Source organism: Meriones unguiculatus, chromosome 3, assembly GCF_030254825.1.
Source record: "Meriones unguiculatus strain TT.TT164.6M chromosome 3, Bangor_MerUng_6.1, whole genome shotgun sequence".
Lineage (NCBI taxonomy): Eukaryota > Metazoa > Chordata > Mammalia > Rodentia > Muridae > Meriones > Meriones unguiculatus.
Genome location: NC_083351.1, coordinates 35118536 through 35139310, shown reverse-complemented (window position 1 = coordinate 35139310; position 20775 = coordinate 35118536). Strand labels below are relative to the sequence as shown.

The 20775-nt window shown below is 43.0% G+C and overlaps 1 long non-coding RNA gene and 1 pseudogene across 1 annotated transcript in view; one reads left to right on the top strand and one right to left on the bottom strand.

The window, feature by feature from the left end:
* LOC132653038 (uncharacterized) overlaps positions 1-20415 on the top strand; it is a 32116-nt gene extending 11701 nt beyond the window's left edge. Inside the window, exons 2-3 of the long non-coding RNA XR_009590675.1 lie at positions 11462-13824; positions 19999-20415. This is a non-coding gene — a long non-coding RNA (uncharacterized LOC132653038). The remainder of the gene's footprint in view (positions 1-11461; positions 13825-19998) is intronic.
* LOC110553812 (large ribosomal subunit protein eL31-like) lies at positions 16657-17021 on the bottom strand (annotated as a pseudogene).
* Positions 20416-20775: the final 360 nt, after the last annotated feature.

Genomic DNA, 20775 nt, shown 5'->3' with positions numbered 1-20775 from the left:
TTCCTAGCATAAATCCCATTAGTCATGGTGTATAATCCTTTTAGTTTGCTGTGGGATTTGGTTTTCTAGTATTTTGTCCAGGATTTTCCTGTCTATATTCATAAGGAATATTGGTCTGTCATCTTTTCATTTAGTGTATTAATTTTTGGCCTTAGTATGAAGGAATGCTCATAAAATATGTCTTCAATTTGTTGGCAAGACTTTGAGTAGAATTGGGGTTAAAATTCTTCAAGTGTTTGGTAGCATCCACCAGTGAAATCAGCTGGTCTTGGAGCTTCTTTTATTGGAAGATTAGTCTTTTAAATTAGTAATTCGGTGTATTCAATTGTTACAAACTTTTAATAGTTTCCTTTTTTTCTTCTGTCAGTCTTGGTAATTTTGATTTCTAAGAATTTATCCAGTTTATCTATGTTATTTAATCTGTTGTAGAGCAATTAATTGTCTACAAGACTTTCTTATAACACTTTAATTGCATAAATTCAACAGTAATTTCTCCACTTTCACTTCAGATTTTAGTTATTTACCTCATCTTTCTTGGTCTCTTTCCATTTTTGTCAATACTGTTGAAAGTGCAAGGTTGGAAAAATACATTTCACACAAATAGTAACAAAAAGAGAGCTGGATGGCTGTATTAATACTAGACAAAATCAACTTAAATTAAAAACTTGCTGCTACAAACAAGGATTACATGTTGTTAAAAGATCCAAGTGATGAAGACAATATAAAAACCATATCCACCAAATAGCTGAGCCCTCCAAAATGCGGGGAAAACATGAACAGGTTTAAGGAGAAACGTTCTACAGTACCCCGTTATGATGGTTGTTCTGTGTAGCAATCTGGCATGGCTGTGGGCATCCATTTGGTCGGATATACTGGATAGATCTTCAGTGATGTTCTGGGGAGAGAGTAACTTTGAACTGGGAGAAGAGGCAGAGCAGAATGCCCTGCTTAGTGTGGGTGGCCCTCAGCCAGCAGGCAGCGTGAGCACAGCACTTCTGTGTTTCCCTCTCTCCCGCCAATCTTTGGATTTATGAGTCTAACCATTTGTGTTTTAAACCATCCCCGACAATAGTCTTCTTCTTCTTCTGTGATGTTTGTTTTCTCTGTTCTGTTATCTTTCTTGCCCCCCCCCAGTGCTTTGTTGAATACCATTTTGACTCCTGTTTAATTTGTGCTATGCATGCAGAGGCCGAAAGTTGATAACATGTGTCTTAATTGATTGCATTGTGCCTTCAGGTCGAGCCTCTTATTGAACCAGAGCTTCTATTTCTGCTGGTCTAGCCAGTCAGCTTGCTCTGGACATTCCCTGTCTCTGACTCCCTACCCCCTCACATCCACTGCGTGTGTCTGTGATCACAAGCAGGTTGCTCTGCCCACCCAGTTTTCACGTGGTTCTGCAGATTTGGTCCTCATGATAATTCAATAAGTTCGTCACCTGCTGAGCCAGCCTCTCTTCTGCATATTTTAAAAGTTGTTTTCTCATTGATTATCACAAGGGGTAGAGTTAACATGCCAAACTCATATCATTTTAGTTTGAATTAATATTAACTTAGTCACATGCCTTAACGCTACCTCACCTACCTCCCTCTGTTCTGCCCCCATTTGTGTGGTATAGCCAATAGTTATAGCTTTATACACTGTGTTCTCCTGTGGACGGCTATAATTCTACCTATTTTAATTATTAATGATATTAGTTATAAAGGCTGGTGAAGTAGCTCAGTTGGTAGCATGCTTGCCTAGCGTATGAAAAGCCTTTGGCGGAATCTGCAGAATCCACATGAATAAAAGCCAAGTGGGTATGGTGACATGCCTGTGATTCCAGCACAAGGAAGCAGAGGCAGGAGGGTCAGATGTTCAACATTGCTTTCTGCTACATAGCGAGTTCAAGGCTAACCTGGATACATGAGACTCTGTCCCCCACATGATAATAACAATTAATGATCATAGTTGTAAGGAATGTTTACAAAATTGACTATTAAGTCATAAAAGAAACAAAAAGAAGAATTACAAATAAAAAATAAAATAATAGTAGTTTTTAGTTTATTTTTTTACTTACATTTACCAACAATATTTACTTCTCCATTTTTTTTCTTGTGTCCTATCAGCCAGAATTCTTTCAGTGTTTGTTGATAAGCAGTTTTACTAGGAATAGTCTTTTAGCCTTTAAATTTTTTTTACATTGTGTGTATCTGTGTATGATGTGTTCAAGTGCCCATGTGCCACAGTACATGTTGGCACATATATGGAAGTCAGAGGACCATTTGTAGGTGTCAGTTTCCTCCTGCTATCTTGTGGGTCCTAGGGATGGAACTCAGTCAGACTTGGAAGCAATCACTGTTGAACCATCTTGCTGACCCATCTCTTAGTTTTTTATTTGTTTAGGAACGTCTTATTTTTTTTCCTAAATAAGGAAAATATTTGTGCTAGGTATAGAATTCTTGGTTAATAGTTTGTGGCTTCTTTTGTTTTCTCATCACTTTAAATATATTGTCTGAAATAAATATGTAATTCCATCAAATCTGATTTGTTTCTGATAAGTAATTAGCTATTAACCATACAGAATATCCCTTACATGTGATTAGTTCTCTCTTGGTCCTTTAAGATTCTCTTTGTCTTTCAAAAATTTTGTCATCATTGTCTTGGTGTGGGCTCTTTGAATTTACTTTGTTGAACTTCTTAAAAATGTATGTTAATATCTTTTACCAAACCTGGGACCAATTTGATGACCATTTATATATTCTTTTTGTTTCTCTTTCTTCTGTTAGAACTCCTTTAATGTGTGTATACATTAATATATTTGATGCTGTACCCTGTGACTTTGTTAATTTTGCCTTGTTTTTGCTTTTTACTCTGAAGACTGGGTCTTCTTAATAATCTACCTTCACCTTCCCTGATTATTTCTTCTGTCTTCTAACAACTGCTGCTGGACTCCCTCTAGAGCTGTACTTTTCAGCTTCGGATTTTCTGCTGGTTCTTTGTATATAATTCTTGCCCTTTTATTGATACCCCCTTCTAGTTCCTGCATTGTTTCCCTGGCCACCCTTAGCATGATGTGATATTTCCAATTGTTTTTTGGAGCACGTTTAAGACAGTTCATCTCAAGTCTTTGTCTAATGTTATGACCCCCATGTCCATTGTCTCAGCATGTGACTTCATTATGAAATAATGATAGGGGATGTAACTTGTTAAGATTAATTCCTTAGGGCAGGCCATCGCCAATCCAGTATGAGTAGAATGTTTGTAAAAAGGAGAATTTGGACACAGTGGCATACACAGGGGAGGCACCTTATAAAGATGATGACAAAGACTGGGATGATGATCCGGTGCCACAGTAACTTGGTAAAAGACACAGTCTCTCTCTTAAAACTCCTATAAAAAAAACCTAACCCTGCGAACAGTTAGACATGACAGACCTTCTACAGTGACAGACAATGTTGGGAAGGGAACCCCATCTAGAAAAGCCAGTCAAGTAAGAGGTAAAAGTGCTGACATGTTAGATGTCCATGTTTGAATTAATACCATTGTGAATTTCTATACCTTGCTACAACTTCTTTTTGGCTTGGGGCTTTTATTTTCCTAGGACAGGGCCTCAGGAAACTGGGGTACCCTTGATTTCTCAATATAAGTTAGGCTGGCATTGTACTTCTGACCCACTTGTCTCCATCGCTCATGTAATAGACTTGTAGGCCACCACATCTAGTTACTTGTTACAAGTATTTGTCTATGCATTAACTGAAAAAAAAAAAACAAAAAAAAAAAAAACAAAACTCTAATAGAGGTGCAGTGCGATGACTTAGTAGGTAAAGGCACTTGTCACGGAGACTGATTACCTGAGTTCCATCCTTGGGACCCACATGGTAGGAGGAGGGAACTGACTCTCTAAATCTGTCCTCAGACTTCTTCCACAAGTACAACAGAGCTTGCCCATGTATGCGTGCTCACATACACACACCAATCAGTGTAATAAAATATTGATTCATAGGTAAATGTTGGATACCTAAATCAGAGTTAAAAAAGAAAGAAATCATCCCTAAGGACCTGCATTGGTATTCCTATGCTCTGGGGCCCGCAGTACATGTTAAAGTATTAGAAAACTTGGGTTTGAATCCTGAATGTTGTGTCTTCCCTGCCTCTCCAGATCCACTCCATTTTACCTTTGAGGACTTAGGTCTGTAACTTGCATCTAGAGCTTCATTGTCTTCCAGGTGTTGGTTGTTGTTGGCCAATGGGAGGCACGGGCTGGATTTAGGGGGCCAGGAAGAGAGTGAGGTTGGTTCCTAGTCCGTTGACTCTATCTCTGCTGGGTTTTCATTAGTTGATTGTATTCATCTACAGTCACTGCTCCTGGGAGATGGCCTTCTGCAAACAACTACTCTTTTTCTTTCTTGTACATTTAGATTTTGTGTTGGTAAAGTTTACCTGCAACTACTAGCCTCATTGAATTATACCACCCTGCTGTCTTGCCGTGAGCCCTACATGCTGCTTCATACCTTTGTTAAATTCTCTTCAGTCAGTCTTTTAGAATAGATCATCATTTCTCTCCTGCTGGTACTTCAAGGAAAGGTTCTACTGCTTCAGGTGATTGGATATCTCCAGACTGAATTCAGTCAGCAGCCCAGTAAGCCTCCAAAAGAAATAAGTTTATCAGTCACTGTCTTAGTTAGGGTTTTCATTGTTGTGAAGAGACACCATGACCATAGCACCTTTTATAAAGGAAAACATTTAATTGGTGCTGGCTTACAGTTTCAGAGGGTTGCTCCATTATCATCTTGGTGGGAAGCATGGCAGCACGCAGGCAGATATGGTGCTGGATAAGGAACTGAGAGCTCTACACCTTGATCCAGAGGCAACAGGAGACTGTGTCACTGGACATAGCTTGAGCATAGGAGACCTCAGAGCCTGCCCCCCCCCCGCTTCCTCCAACAAGACCATGCCTACTTCAACAAGGCCACACCTCCTAATAGTACCACCCCTATGGGCCAAGCATTCAAACACATGAGTCTATGGGGGCCAAACCTATTCAAACCACCACAGTCACTTTGTAGTTCCCTTCCCTCCCTCGCTTTTAAACATACACAAGTCTTTTATTGGTTATAAGGGTGTGTCTTAGTCAGTGTTCTATTGCTGTGAAGAGACACCGTGGCCACAGCATCTCTTAGAAAGAAAAACATTTAATTGGAGCTGGCTCATAGTTGCAGAGGTTTAGTCCATTACCAGCATGGAGGGAAGCATGGTGGCATGTAGGCAGACATGGTGCAGACGTGGCTGAAAGTCCCGAGTCTGCTGGGATCCTCAGGCAGCAGGAAGAGAGAGAAACATTGGGCCTGCCTTGGGCTTTTGAAGCCTCAGAGTTCATCCCCAGTGACATACTTCCTCAACAAGGTCATACCTACTTCATCAAATAGTGCCACTCCCTAAGCATCAAACCACCACAAGGTAGGAGGGGTTTGGTGAGAGATTGGGCCTGCCAAAACCATCAGTCATTTTTTATCCAAATCAGAATAACTGGACTGAAGATTTTAGATTGTACTTAAAATGGGGTATGGGAGAGAAAGAAAAAGAAAAACCCTTCCCATCTTTGTTTTTGATTATTGCCAATATTCTGGTGCTTTGGTCGTCTTTTTGTTAATATAATGAAATATCTGGGACAGGCTACTGAAAAACAACAACAAAAACAAACAAACAAACAAAAAACAGAGGTTTATATTAGCTCAGGGTCCTGGAGGTTTCAGGACTTAAAAATGAAGATGACTGTCTCATTGTCAGAGTTTCTAGGCAGTAAACAGTGTCACATGGCAAAACACATAGAGAGAACAGAGACAGAAACCTTGCATGTATCTGTATGATCCCTCTCCCAGGAGTTATAATTCAAGTAGAACACTCTTAGTATGTGTGACACTCTGAGTAAGATCTTTAGTGTGTGTGTACCCATGCCAGTGAGTGTCACACACACACACACACACACACACACACACTCACTCACTTTTAATCCCAGCACTTAGGGAGGCAGAGTCAGGTAGTTCTCTGTGAGTTCTAGGCTAGCCAAGACTACACAAAGAAACCCTGTCTTGAAAAATTAAAACAACAACAACAACAATAATAAAATGTGCTTTCTTGTGGTTCTGGAGGCTAGATATCCAAAGTCAAAGTGTTGGCAGGCCTACACTGTCTTTAATGGGCTCTAGGGAAGAATTCTTCCTCACAGCACAAGGCAATTCTCTGCTTCCACCACAAGGGCTAACCTCAAGCCAGCAGTTGCCCTTGCTTGCTGAGCCATCTCCATCATTTTCCAGAACATCTCTGCTTCCCTAATTGATTGCAAACGTGGGAAGAAATACTTCCTACCAATAAAAGACTTTTTAGGAGCCCATGAGTTAACTCAACCAGTAAGGTTCTCAAACTTGCTGCATAAGCTTGAAAACCTGAGCTCATCCTGGGGACCCATGGCAGGAGAGAAGCAACTTCCAAAAGTTGTTATCCGACCCACCCCCACACGTACCCTAAATTTCAAAATATTTTAAGACCATAGACAGTAAATAGAGATTTGAACTAGAACTCCAAGGACAGAACTATGGAGCTAGGCGTGACTGGATTATTGTGTGTATGTGTGTGTGTGGTGTGTACCTGTGACATTGCATAGGTGTTGAAATCAGAGGACCGCACACAGAATTGGCTCCTTCCTACTACCATGTGTGTCCCAGGGGTTGAATGCCGGTCACGAGGCTTGGTGGAGGTGCCTCTACCTGCTGAGCCATCTTACTGGCCCAGAGCTCCCAGATTCTGAGCTTCTTCAATATATACACCCAGTGTCAAGAAATCTTTTGCAAGTGGCAGCTTAGTTAAACTGCCTCCTCAGACTGCTTATGCTCAGGGTCTGTTTGGACTCCTTTTCAGTTACTCTTCTGTTTGTTGTAAGCTAGTTTGGTTTACTTGATAGCATCAGGAGGATCTCCTGGCCTTAAATGCAAGTGTCAAATATAAATGTTTCATATAAAACCCTGTAATTAAAGCCATTGGGTTTTCTTATCTATCCTTGATTCAAGAAATATTGTGGTGTTGTTTCTCAGGAAGACTCAGACAGAAGCATGTTCTGGTGGTCAGAGGGAGAAAGAATGAATTGAGAATATTTAGAGTCACGGAAGTCTTTAAGAAGGGTACATGGCCAAATCCCTGTTGTGCGCGATCTCTCTGTCGGCTCCAGTGAGGAGGGGACTAAGAACTTAGGAGAGTCTTGCATTAGTCAGAGTTAGAGGTAACATTGTCATGGGTGAATGAGAGCAGTCACATGACTGAAACTACCGATTTCTAGCTCATGAAAGCTGCTTTGCTTATTTTTAGGAACTTTGTAAGCTGATTGCTAAACACAATCATTGCTTACAATCAAATCATATAAACTTACCATTAAGTAAATAACAAATAACACTTTCAAGTGGTAATAAGTACTCAAAAGTTATCTTTTCCTAATATTATATTTTTTTCTATGTTTTATTTCTGGGAATCTGATAGGACTTGGTTTTTTTTTTTTTGTTTTTTTTTGTTTTTTTTTTTTTTTTTTTGAGACAGAGTGTTTCTATGTAACAAGCCCTGGCTGTCATAGAATTCTCTCTCTTTTTTTTCTTTATTGATTACACTTTATTCACTTTGTATCCCCCCTGTGGTTCTCTCCCTCCTCCCATCCCAATCCCTCCCTTCCTCCACCCTCTGCATGCATGCCCCTCCCCAAGTCCACTGATAGGGGAGGACTTCTTTTCCTTCCTTCTGATCCTAGTCAATTAGGTCTCATCAGGAGTGGCTTTGTTGTCTTCTTCCTGGCCTGGTAATGCTGCTTCCCCCTCAGGGGGAGGTAATTAAAGAGCAGGCCAATCAATTCATGTCAGAGACAGTCCCTGTTCCTATTACAATGGAACCCACTTGGATACTGAACTGCCATGGGCTACATCTGTGCAGGGGTCTTAGGTTATCTCCATGCATAGTCCTTGGTTGGAATATCAGTCTCAGGAAAGACCCCTGTGCTCAGATTTTTTGCTTCTGTTGCTCTCCTTGTGGAGTTCCTGTCCTCTGCAGATCTTACTGTTTCCCACTTCTTTCCTAAGATTTCCTGCACTCTGCCCAAAGGTTGCCCATAAGTCTCAGCATCTACATTGATAGTCTGCAGGGCAGAGCTTTTCAGAGGTCCTCTGTGTCAGGCTCCTGACTTGTTCCCTCTTTTCTCCTTCTTCTGATGTCCAGCCTCTTTGCCTTTCTGGATAGGAATTGAGCATTTTAGCAAGAGTCCTCCCTCTTGATTAGTTTCTTTAGGTGTACAGATTTTAATAGGTTTATCCTATATTGTATGTCTATGTGAGTGAGTATATACTGTGTGCATTTTTCTGCTTCTGGGATAGCTCACTCAGGATTCATAGAATTCTCTTTGAAGACCAGGCTGGCCTCCAACTCAACTGCCTCTGCCGCCCAATGCTGGGATAAAAGGTGTGCGCCACCATCACCGGCTTTTTTCCCATAGGCTGTTTATTATTGTTATTGTTGTCTGTGTTTGTGTGTATGAGAGAGGGGAAGAGTCCAGGTGTCCTTGGAGATCAGAAGAAGCTGTTGGTTTCCCTTAAACTGAGTTTACAGGCCGCTGTGAGCCACCTGAAGTCAGTGTTAGGCATGCTCTTAAGCACTGAGCTCTCTCTTCAGAACAGCGACTTGATTTTTAAATGTTCGCCACAGGCTCCTATTTCAACTGTTTGTTCTCCAGCTGCCTGTACTGTCTTGGGAGGCTGGGATCTCACTGAGCTTGGAGCACACAGGTTTGACTAGACTGGTTGGCTGGCCCTGCCTGTGTCACACTTCAGCCCTGGGATTACAGATGGGAGTTGAGAATCCAAACTCAGATGCTCATGCTTATGTAGTGAGCACTTTACTTGCTGAATCGTCTCCCTAGCTCCCAAAGCTGCTTAAAGTCACTGCATTACATATGCACAAACCTACGCACCTTCGCATGCACCCATGCATACCCGCAAGAGCGCACTCATGCTCGCGTGCACTGAGAGTCTACTACTCGATGTCTATAAACCACAGCCTAAATGCAGTACGAACTGGACAGATAGTAGGCTAGTTTAAAAGAGAACAGAAAACAGCCTGTTTTCAGTAGCTCTCCTCCACAGGAGTGCTGTGCTAGGTCCAGCAAGGACCTAGAAGTAGGAATAGGTATTCTTGCAATTCCCAAGAATTCTGCTGGATGTCATTTATTTTGGTCAGTAATTTAAAACTCAGAGTAAAATGGCCAAAATTCTCTGTCTTCACTTTCCTTCACCAAGATTTTGATTGCTGGGTCGGGGCACCCTTGGATAGGTATATAATAATAGTGATCACAGGGTTAAAATATGAATATATCCATAGTACAGATAGCACCATGACTTTACTTTAGAGAAGGATAGGGTAAGAAGAATTGAAAAGGGGGCAGGGAAAAAAAAAACTGAACAATTGTGGCTGTTGTCCCAGGGAGAAGTGACAATAACTGAACCAAAATGGCAACAGGATTTGGACCCAAAAGATAAAACAAAGGAAGAATCAATAATTGAGAGTGGCTGTGTGAAGAGAGGATGAGATGGTCATTGGCTGATTGGTGGAAACATTAAGACAGAAGCCAGAGGAGGAAAATAATTTGTTTTAATACAGAATTTTCGCTTGGCTTAGAACCCTATATGTAGACCAGATTTGGTCTCAAACACAGAGACCCATCTACCTCTGTCTTCTTAGCACTAGGATTACAAGCGTCCACCAATATGCCTGGAAAGAAAGGACGTTTTTAAGGGGCTGCATTTGGACTCACTGGCATGCAGGTTGGAAAGCCTGGAGACATGCAGAAAGGTACTTACCAGCAAGGGCTCTCTGCTCAAAAAGTGGCCGCTGGGGCAGAAAGGGGCTTGTTGTGAACCAACTGCAAAGGGAGAAGAAAAGCATGGCCAGAGCTCTGAGGATCAGATGTCAAGGTTTCTGAGGGACATTAGGAGGGGGCAATGAAAAGGATCATGGGTGGGGATCAGGCTACTGCTGTAGCACACAAGGACAGAGCAGAAAACTAGACGGGAGGAATGACTTTGGGAAGAGAACCTACAAGACAGGGTTAACTAACCCCCAATAACATCAAAGAGATAAAGAAAAACCTGGAGTCCCCAGATGAATGCCAGCCAAGAGACTCCAAGAATCATCTTTAAAGTCATCTGTGTGACAAGCAATGAGCTGATGCCAGAGGGCTCCGGTGAAAAGAGGCAGCTGGTGATGGAAGTGTGGATGAACAGGCGGGAAGACCTGGTCTATAGGGATGCCTTGGTGATGTTTTTCAGAGAGGAGGAATGTGTGTATGTTTGTGGCTGTGGGAAAATCAAAGAGGTGGGAAAGCTGGGAAAGATGAAGAACTGTCAATCAGCTGACTTGCTAAGATAGATGAGGTGGGCTGGGATTGAGAGGATCTCGCAAGCTTTTACTGTGTGCATCAATCCCTCAGGGATCCTGCTAAGGTCCAGATGATGGTTTAGTAGGCCTGGGGGAGGGCCTGTCTTAGTCACAGTTTTTTTGTTTTTGTTTTTTAAAATATTTATTTATTTTATGTATATGAACACTCTGTTTTCATGCACACTAGAAGAAGAAATCAGATTCCATTGCAGATGGTTGTGAGCCACCAAATGGTTGCTGGGAATTGAACTCAGGACCTCTGGAAGAGAGCTCAGTGCTCTTAACCGCTAAGCCATCTCTCCAACCTCTTAGTTGCAGTTTTATTGCTGTGATGAAACACCATGACCAAAAGCAAGTTGGGGAGGAAATGGCTTATTTGGCTCACACTTCCATATTGCTGCTCATCACTGCAGGAAGTTGGGACAGGAACTCAAATAGGGCAGTGACCTGTAGGTAAGAGCTGATGCAGAAGCCATGGAGGGGTGCTGCTTACCGCCTTGCTCATCATGGCATGCTCAGCCTGCTCTCTTACAGACTCCTGGACCACCAGCCCAGGGATGGCACCGCCCACAATGGGCTGGGCCCTCCCCTGTCAATCACTAACTAAGAAAATGCTCTACATGCTGGCCCAAAGTCCCATCTTATGGAGGCATTTTCTCAGTCGAGGTTTCCTCCTCTCTGATGACTATAATTTGTGTCAAGTTGACATAGCTAACCAGCACGAGGTCCGAGATTTTTCATTCTAACAAGCACCTGGTACTGCTGGCGTGTGCACGGCACTTGGGAGCAAGGCACTAGGGCTACAAATGCAATTGTATCCTTATTTCCCTGTCTTTCTCCCTGGACCCTGAGGTGAGAACCTGTGTATTCTCTACTGTCTAACAGTGCCTGCCAGGTATACTTGTTAAATGCACTGGATATGTGAAATGCTTATTAGATACCATCTGTATTAATTTGCTTCCCATTGCTGTGATAAGCATCATGACCAAAACCAACTTAGGGTTTTATCTTGCATTTCTAGGTGAAAGTTCGCCTCTGGAAGAAGTCAGGACGGGAACTCAAGGCAGGAATTTAAAGCAGAAACCGTGCAGGAACTGGCTTGCTTCCTCCGGCTTGCTCAGCTACCCTTCTTATACAGCCCAGGCCCATGACCCAGGGACGGCATCACCCCCAGTGGGCTCGGCTCATCAACAGGAAGGCTCCTCATAAACACATCCACAGGCCAACCTAATGAAGACAATTCCTCTGTTGAGAGTCCTCCTTCCCAGATGACTCTGGGTTGTGTCATATTGACAACTGAAGCTAAATATGACACCATCTATGGCTATGAAAAAGCAAGCATGAATTTAAAAGTAGAACAGCCAAGTAGGCTGACATGGTGGTACATGCTTATAATCCCAGCTACTTAGAAACTTAAAAAAGAGGGTCATGAGTTCAAGGCCTTCTGGGGCTAACAGTGAGTTCATGACATCTGGGTAACTTAATGAAAACCAACCTCAAAATAAAAAGTGAAAATAGAACCATGGGGCGAAGGCTCAGAAAAATGGCTCAGTCGGTAAAGAATTTGCCATGCAAGCACGGTGGCCTAAGTCAGATCCCCAGAACTCATTTAACAAAGATGTGCATAGTGACACTTGTATTATTGGAGCTAGAGAGAAGGAAACAGGAGAATCCCTGAAGCTCACTGGCCAACCAGCCTAGCCTACTGAGTGAGCCGCAAGCCAATAAAGAGACTCTGTCTCTACAAAACAAGATAGACAGAACTCTTGAAGAACGGCACTGAAGTTGACCTCTGACCTTCATGTACACATACATACAAGCACATACATGCATGCACACACACAGCAAAGGGGGAGAAGAGAGAGGGAGGGGGGAGAGAAACAGAAAAAGAGAGAGCTGTAGGTGTACTTTTTACCTATTTTATTGGGTTCTTACATTTACCATCCTTCCAAACCTTATTCCACCCTAATCCCTTCCAACAATCCCTACCAACCCTTCCAACCCTTCAACACTAGGTAGGAGAGAAGGTTAGAGGGGAAAAGGAAGTAGACCTCTTTAGACTGCTTCCTGTTGATTAGGAATGTTGATTCATTCCTGTTGAATGCCTGGGGTATATCCAATTCCTTAAGAATATCCAATTTCTTCTACTTTTTTACAAACCACAATAAACCACAGCAGCAGGGGGAGCAGCAGCCCCTCTTTGGAGAGCCTTCTGCCCCTCTTGGGGATCTGGCATTTATAGGAGTTCCCAGAATTCCAAACGTTACCCATTTTCAGCTAACAAATTTATGCCCCTACAGTCAGCTACTGTAAACAATCTGAATCAGCCCCTTGCCCTACACCTGGGATTAAAATGAAAACGTACCCACATAACAACTGGGTTTTTTAAGAAACCAAGTCTCACTACAGCATTCAGTGGTAGAGCATTTGCCTAACACAAATGAGGCCATAGGTTCAATCCTCAACAATGCATAGTGGGGTGGGGGTGGAGATGGGGGTGGAAACTAAGTGGTTTTTTTTTTGTTTGTTTGTTTGTTTGTTTTTGCTTTCTATTGCTTTGATAAAACACTGACTGAAATTAACTTGGGGACAAAATAGTTTGTTTGGCTTATGTCTATCACTGAGCAAAGCCAAGGCAGAAATTCAAGTAAGGCAGAAACATGGAAGCAGGAAGTAGAAGAAGGAAAGAGTGCCATTTATTGACTTGCTACCTGGGTTCTCTCAGCCTGCTTTCTTATATAAACCCAGGACCACTTGCCCAGGGTGGCACCAACTGAGACCCTCCCACATCAACCACTGATCTGGAAGCTCTACCCCCACAGACTTGCCTACAGGCCAATCTGACCGAGGCCTTTCTCAGGAGGAGTGCTTCCTCCCATCCATGGCTAGGTGTGTCAAGTTGACAGAACTTCACCAGTGCACTAAGCTAAGTGGCTTAGAGTACAATGTGTCTAGCACTATTTCTAAGTCCCTAAAGTAGATGTTACGAGGCCCATGCGATAATATGAAGAAGGTGATATTTTAGAACTAGAAATAGAATTTTGAAAGCCATGTGACTTTTTACCCACTCTCTGAAGTTATACATTTGGACAAGTACTAACATAGAGCAGGGAAACTAAGCTACCTTTATTTGTTCAGCAAAGAATCATGTGTGCATTTTACACTTAGATTTCTGTTGACATTGTAAAAACTCAAACAAAAGGAGCTGGGGAGATGGCTCAGCGGTTAAGAGCACTGCTGTTCTTCCAGAGGACACGGTTCAATTCCTAGCGCCCACATGGTGGCTCACAACTGTCTGTGACTCCAGTTGTCTGATGTTCCTGACCTCTTCAGGTACCAGGCATGCATGTGGTCCACAGACATACCTCCATGCAAAACACTAAGGTAAGCACCTAAGCTTAATGTATTATTGTACAAGTTATATCTTGAAATATCCTCATAAAATAAATAAATAAATTTCAAACAACAAAAGCACCATTGTGCATATGAAAGAAAAAAATGAAATATAAAGGCTTCACCTATAGGAAAGTAAACAGATAAATAACACACATACACACACACACACACACTCAGTGGCTTGGATTGGGGATTATAAGTGCTGTTTTATGCATTTTCTTTACATAGACAGTCTTTTCTTCTTTATTTGACACTGTCTCCCTTTTCTCCTTTTCTTTCCTTGTTCCTTCCCTCTCCTCTCCCTCTTTCAAGACATCTCTCCCTTAAGGAATTCACATACCAAGCGATCTCTTATCACAGGAGCACAAGAATAGCTGACATTATGTAATGCTTTGACATTTGGCATTCCCAAGGCATTACCCCACCCCTGATGCAGAATAAGTTGTCAGAGCATGAAATTGGTATTTTTACATATTCTTAATGTACAGATGTCAGTCTGAAAACCATTCACTAGTATATGATTGCATTCTTTTGTCTCATTTTCTGTCTATGCCAAGATCTGTTCTTGTGATTTCTTTTCTTTGGGGAGTTTCAAAGAGGGAAGACAAAACTTTAATGATCTAGTTTGGAATTCTGCCAGAAGCTGAAAGTAAACTTTTAAGTCTCCCACCGCATTTGGCAGTGATGCTTCTGGTGCTGGTATAAAGACATAACAAGAAGGACCAGATGCAAGCTGGAAAAGAAACCAGGGACCAACTTGATGGTGTCAGTGTGTCCCAAGCCAAATATGCTTTGCAGTTTATGTTTGTTGTTCTGTTTTAATGGTGAGTGTATGTGTGATTAGTCTGTGTTGAAAGAGAAATAACATCTAAAAACAATATCATAAAAAATAGCAAGGTGAAAAAGGGAAGGTTGTGGGACACTGACTGATGCTCTATTACTCAGTAACATCCCTATGGGATTCCTGTGTAGGTGGAACATTACCAATAATGGATGTATTACTATGTCATGAGACAATGTATTTCATCTCTGAACAGTTGAGAAATACTGCTTGGGATCCTTCCCTTCTCCCAATAACAGCACCACCTTCCCTGGGGGAGCTGCTGCCTCTTAATCCACAGCAGAACAGCAAGGGCTTCCAACCTCCTTGCCCACAAGAATGATTAGAAAAGCCTTTCTCTGGAAAAGCCCTAATCTTCTTCTCAGGAACCTCTCTAGGGTGTCCTTGGCTCCTCCCACCCTTTGGAGCCCCTCCTCCCTGCAGCTGGGATCCAGACCTTTATGCCTGCCTCCTTATCCTTCCCTGCTGTGCAGAACTGCAACTGCCTCCTGCCACTTTCCCGACCTCCCTCCAGAATGCTTTGCTTACTCCATTCCCAGTTCTCCCCTTTGAGAAGAGATATTGACCAAAATCACTGTTCCAGGAACTGGCTGGAAGCACTTTGGCCCTCTCTGACACAGAGGGCCTTTGGGTAGGCTCTCTCTAGAGGCCTCAAGATCCCAGCTCACCAGTCCTCACTCCCTCGAAGGCATGGCCCAGAGGTTTTGTTTCATGATTATTCTAGATCTTGTCAAGTTGGTCAGTAGTGGTTATCATTATCCCCATTGGTTAGATAGAGAAAATGGGACTTGGAGAAGTTGAACATCTTATTCTGAGTCACACAGCCAGCAAGAGGCAAAGCTGAGAGTTTCGGAAGTCGGGAAAGGCTGTCCCCTCCCCTTTCTCTTCTCTATGACTGTCTGGATGTTTCAAAAGCAAGCAGAGAGAGTGTCTCCTTCCTGCTGCAAAAGCCTGAGTGTCTATTTCTTGTTGATGAGAATACAAGAGATTCAGTGCAGAGTGGCTGCAATGTTCAAGTGGGCATAGGTGTTAGATTTCTGCAGAGAATGACTTTAAAAGGGGAAGGAGAGGACTCATTTAAAAATGTAACTCCAAAATCCTTGGCCCACATGACTTTGGATTTTCTCTACAGAGTACACCTACCTCTAGGCACTTTTAGGAACTTCAGCCAAGAAGTAAAGCCCAGAGGAGGAAAGAGTTTGCTTAGGCTTCATAAGGTAGAGGATGAGCCAAGAACATCCCCAGAGCCTTTGAGTGCTGCCTGGGAGTTCTGTTGTTTGAGAAGAAGGGGAGGGGCTGAGTCCTGGCAGGGTCAACCAGTTCAGCCCAAATTAGTTTCTGACAACGGGTGCAACACCTCACATCACCTGTAAGGCCCGCCATCCTCCCTCAGGACCCTTCTCTTCTCACTACACAGATCCTTAGATGTGTGTGTTCAGATCCTTCAACATATTGATGAAGACAGTGAGACAAGAGAGAGGACTGGGCTTTTCAGACACTTACAATTATTTTTCTGGTCGCAATGCTCTGCATTCTGTGAGCTTTCAGCCTAGATAAAAGGGAGAAGCAAAACACCAGGTTACTTATCCTATTCAGAAATACAATGAGTAGACAGACAAACTGCTAGGTCAAAGTTGAGAAAACCTTTATTCTGGGAAAGGGAAAGGTCAAGGAAGTTCTGTCCCAAAAAGTGATGTTTTACTGGATACCTGAGCGCGAAAAAGGGCGAGGTGTGAGGAGTAATTTTTAAAACTCAGGGAAAGCTAGCTACAATGTACATGCCTGAAATCCCAGCACTTGAGGCTAAGGCAGTAAGATCAAGAGTAAAAGGTTAGTCTGGGCACAAAGAAAACCCCTGCTCAAAATAATCAGCCAGAAGGAAGAACATTCCAGGAAAAAGAAACAACATGAGCTGAAGTTCTAGACGGGTCTTATTATTATTTTTTTAAGTTCTGCAATTTTATTTGACATTCAGTAGGTTACTTCTCATCCACATCAACCACCTGTAGATTTTTGACTGTGGTAACAGACACGTAAGTTACCAATGTGTAGAGTGTGTTTGGTGAATCCTCATCTTCATTATGTTTTCTGGACAAACATGCTGGGATACGATGTGGAGCGTTCCTTACTCTTTTGGCCCAGATAGCTTTGTTGAGCCTGGTATCTGAGTGCACACCTGGAGTCCCCATCTCCTTCGCGGCACATTTCTGAATTTCTTTGCTTGCCCGAGGAGCAGGCTTCTTGAAGCAACGTTCTTGTGAACGTTGATGGTGTATTCTTGGCTCACCACCTCGTGGATGGTGGAATGTCCCTTCCTCTTGCCATCCTTCTTTGCAGGAGCCATACAGGCACAAGGGACTATGGGTAGATAATGAGTCTAAATACTTACTCAACATCGTGTGTCTGGCACTATTCTAGACAGATCACATACATTGCCTCATTTATTCTTCACAGTAGCCGTAGGAGGCAGGCACGATCTTAACTCCATCTTGTAAAAAGAGACAAAGCACACTGTAGTTAAGTAACTTCCCTAGGCTGGGCTGCTAGTAAGGGTGAAGCTGACATGGGGCTCTAACTCATCTGTGCAGTTCAGGAATGGTATGTTTCACCGTTTTGCTATGAGGACAAATTCAGTTCCTTACCTTACTTTGAATATCTATTCCATGAACACATACATACATATGTATTTACTGACAGCATACCCAAGTTCTTCTTCTGGGAATCTGTACATAAACCAGGGACACCCAAAGGCCCTTCTTTAACCAGGAATTCTTAGAATCAGGAAATTCACCCAAAGGAGTTGTTTCTGAGTCTAGGAGTCTGGCTTGTATTTAGTTCCTAGGTGTGGCACTAGTGAAGACAGCTAAGGAGAAACTTGCAGAAGACATGGAAAGGAGAGAATTGCATTCTTTTTAGGTCTATTTACTATGCAAGAGCAGTGGTTCTCAATCTGTGGGTCGTGACCTTTTTGGGGGTTGGAAGACCCTTTCACAGGGATTGCCTGAGACCACCAGAAAACATGGATATCTACATCACAATTCATAACAGTAGTAAAATTGCAGTTAGGAAATAGTAATAAAAACAGCTTTATGGCTGGGGGTCACCACAACATGAGGGACTGTATTAAAGGGTCACAGCATTAGGAAGGTTGAGAGCCACTGCTTTAGAGAGACATGAACAAGCATATATCACCAACAAGGGGCCAAAGCAATGATTCTACCCAAGTCTCCCTTGGTGAAACAATAATTTACTTGGGGCTGCTTGCATATGTGCATGGGTAACTGAAGAAGCTTCTTTCTCTCACTAACTCCTTACATATCGGGAAGGGGTGGGCACTGATCTTAACTCAATAGCTACTTTTAAGCACTGCCAAACACACGCACGCACGCACACACGCACGCACGCCCAATCTTGTGATCTTCTCCTGTGTGTAACCACAGCTTCTCTGACGAAGAAAGCATTGGCCATGTCATGCTTAAAGGACAATGCTCTATAAAATAATATAGCCTTTATTGAAAGTTCAGGCTATAGTTGACTCATTTCTGTGAAATGTGGTCAGTCTTGGCCATCCCAAGTGTAGGTCATGGGCCATGGCAGTGATGGAATATCTACCTAGGAAAGGCAGACCTCCATGAGGAGAGATATGACCAAACTGTCAAGAAGAGTTCAGCATAGCTTGACAACCTCCTCCTGCTTTTGACTTCGTGCATTCAGTCATGCGTTTCATTACTGACTTATTTCTCCTCTTGGTCACTTGCTCATTCATTCAATAATGGTTTACTCTTGTAACAACTCCAGATCTTAGCACAACTGAGGCCACGTTGGAGACACCGTTCTGACCTTAAAACTCATCACATGGACCCCAAGGCCTGCCAAAAATGAAAACAAAGACCTAATCCATCAAACACCTAGTACATAGTCCCAGAACATCTCTAAATGTACTGACCTTGCCTTTCAGCTTCTTTTAGCCTCTTGCTAATTGAAGTGTGCCAACTAAGGTGTGGTTTTGTACATAAAAGGAAATAGTTGTAAGGCTCGGGCTGTATGATTTGGGAGAGTTCCCAAGTAGCTGCTAGCCAGCAATAAAGACTTTTTAGCTTTAAGAGTATCCATGTGGTAGTCCCTGGCAGGCTCGGGTCTCCTCCTGTGGCAGAGCCTATGCTGTTCAGTGGCAATAGAGTCAAGCAGGTAGTGCCGCCTGTACTAGAGCAGCTCACAGTCTGTTGGGATTGGCTAGGGTATGATTTAGAGAAGACCTCCTGGGAGGGATGACGCTGAGCAGGGCCCTTGAGAAAGAGTGATTTGAACAAGAAGAACAGCAATTGGAAAGCTGCATTGACTCAAGGAAGCTTGTCTGAGTTGGTTAAATGCAAAGCTTGTCTATATACCCACAAAACCCAAACATGGATGGTATGAGAAGAAAGGGATATGGGGGAAGTGTCACTCCACCCTTACTGCCAGGCAACTGTAATGCAATCCATGCATAGACACAAGCCTGGCAATCAAAAGATGCCAACCTGAGTTCTGCCACTAGTTCAGGAGTTGACCTTGAGCACGCCCCTTCTCCTCTCTGGACTTGAGTCTGACCCTCTGTAAAATGACGAGGGAGGATTATGATGCTGTCTTAGGGGCTCTCTTCCAGCTCTATCACTCTGTGATTCTAAATCCCTTTATAACAAACTCTAGGAGAGAAGCTTTGCTCTTGCAAATGGAGTGTAAAGTTAATCCTGCCTGTGCTGAGGCTAACTAATGTGTGCGTGTGGTTTATCCTACTTCATTAAACTCTGACTCCCCACAGAGCCATGCACAAGGCAGGTAATACCAAAGTGCTGGTCTCCTAATGGAAAAAGATTTCCTCTCACTTTTTCTCTGGTTTATCAACACAAAGCCTTTAATGTTCATTTTCCACACTGTTACCTGGCCATAGGTGCAGATTCAGACCCAAGCCCAGAGGCACACTGGGCTTCCATACTTTACGAGTGTGCCCTGCTCTGCCCTGGGCTATGCTGCAAACTATGTCATCATTTTACTTATGAAGGGACTGAAGCCAGGCAGCTAAGGCTATTTGTTAGCAGAGGCACAGCCTGTGTGCTGTGTGGAGTGCAAGCTGAGCTACTGTTGACCTAAAGCTCACTGGGGGTGGGGATAGAGAGAGTGATAGGGGCACACCACGGTAACAATTTCCCCCAGTCGTCTTGAGGACAGAAATAGTTTGGGACTGCCTCTGCCTTTAATTCTTTTGTTGTGATGAAGAACAAATACTGGGTATGTGCAGAGTTAAATGAGTAACTAAACGCCAACACTGACATTCCTGTCCCTAGAAATGGAATAAAGTGCAGAGTGAAAGAAGAAAGGCACAGAATGCTTCTATGTGGTCCTGCTTCTGGAGTTCTGAAGATGGAAACTCGGAGGAGGATCCAGAATAAGTAGACCCACTGTGAGGACTGAAGCGGAAGAGACTCCCAGGCCTCAGGAAGAAGGCAATGTTATTGATGCTGAGCACAGTCGGCCTTTATGACCAGGCTCTGTTCTCCAAAGTCAGCTACAGGGTACTTCCTTTGGAAGGATCCAATGATGTCTGAGTTTAGGCTCCAGAACATGGCTGGTCCCGTGGCAGTCCCTGTCCTCTGTTTTGAACATAGGGACTAAAAGTGCAGAGTAAAGTGACTTTCCAATGCCTCCGGGTAGTCTGGGAGGACTAGAATAGGCTCCCACCTCCATAAGTAGCTCTCTGCCTTATCTAGATGCATGTAACAGTATTTTCTGAGATGGATATTTAAAAATCACATATTAAAAATATTTGTTTTTATGTGTCTCTGCGTGTTTCTCTGTGTATATGTGCACACATGCTCATACCCCTCCCTGTTGGCCAGAAGGGGCCATCAGATTCCTTGAAGCTGGAGTCAGAGGCAGCTGCGAGTCTCTTGACTTGTGTGCTGGGAACTGAACTCTGGCCCTCTGCAAGAGCAGCAACAAGTGCTCTCAACTACTGCGTCATATCTCCAGCCCCAGAATGTTGTTTTTAATAGCCACAAAATCAGAAGGAAAGAAGATCTGTAAAATATCTTAATGGTGATCTGTCTTTTTTATATACCCCA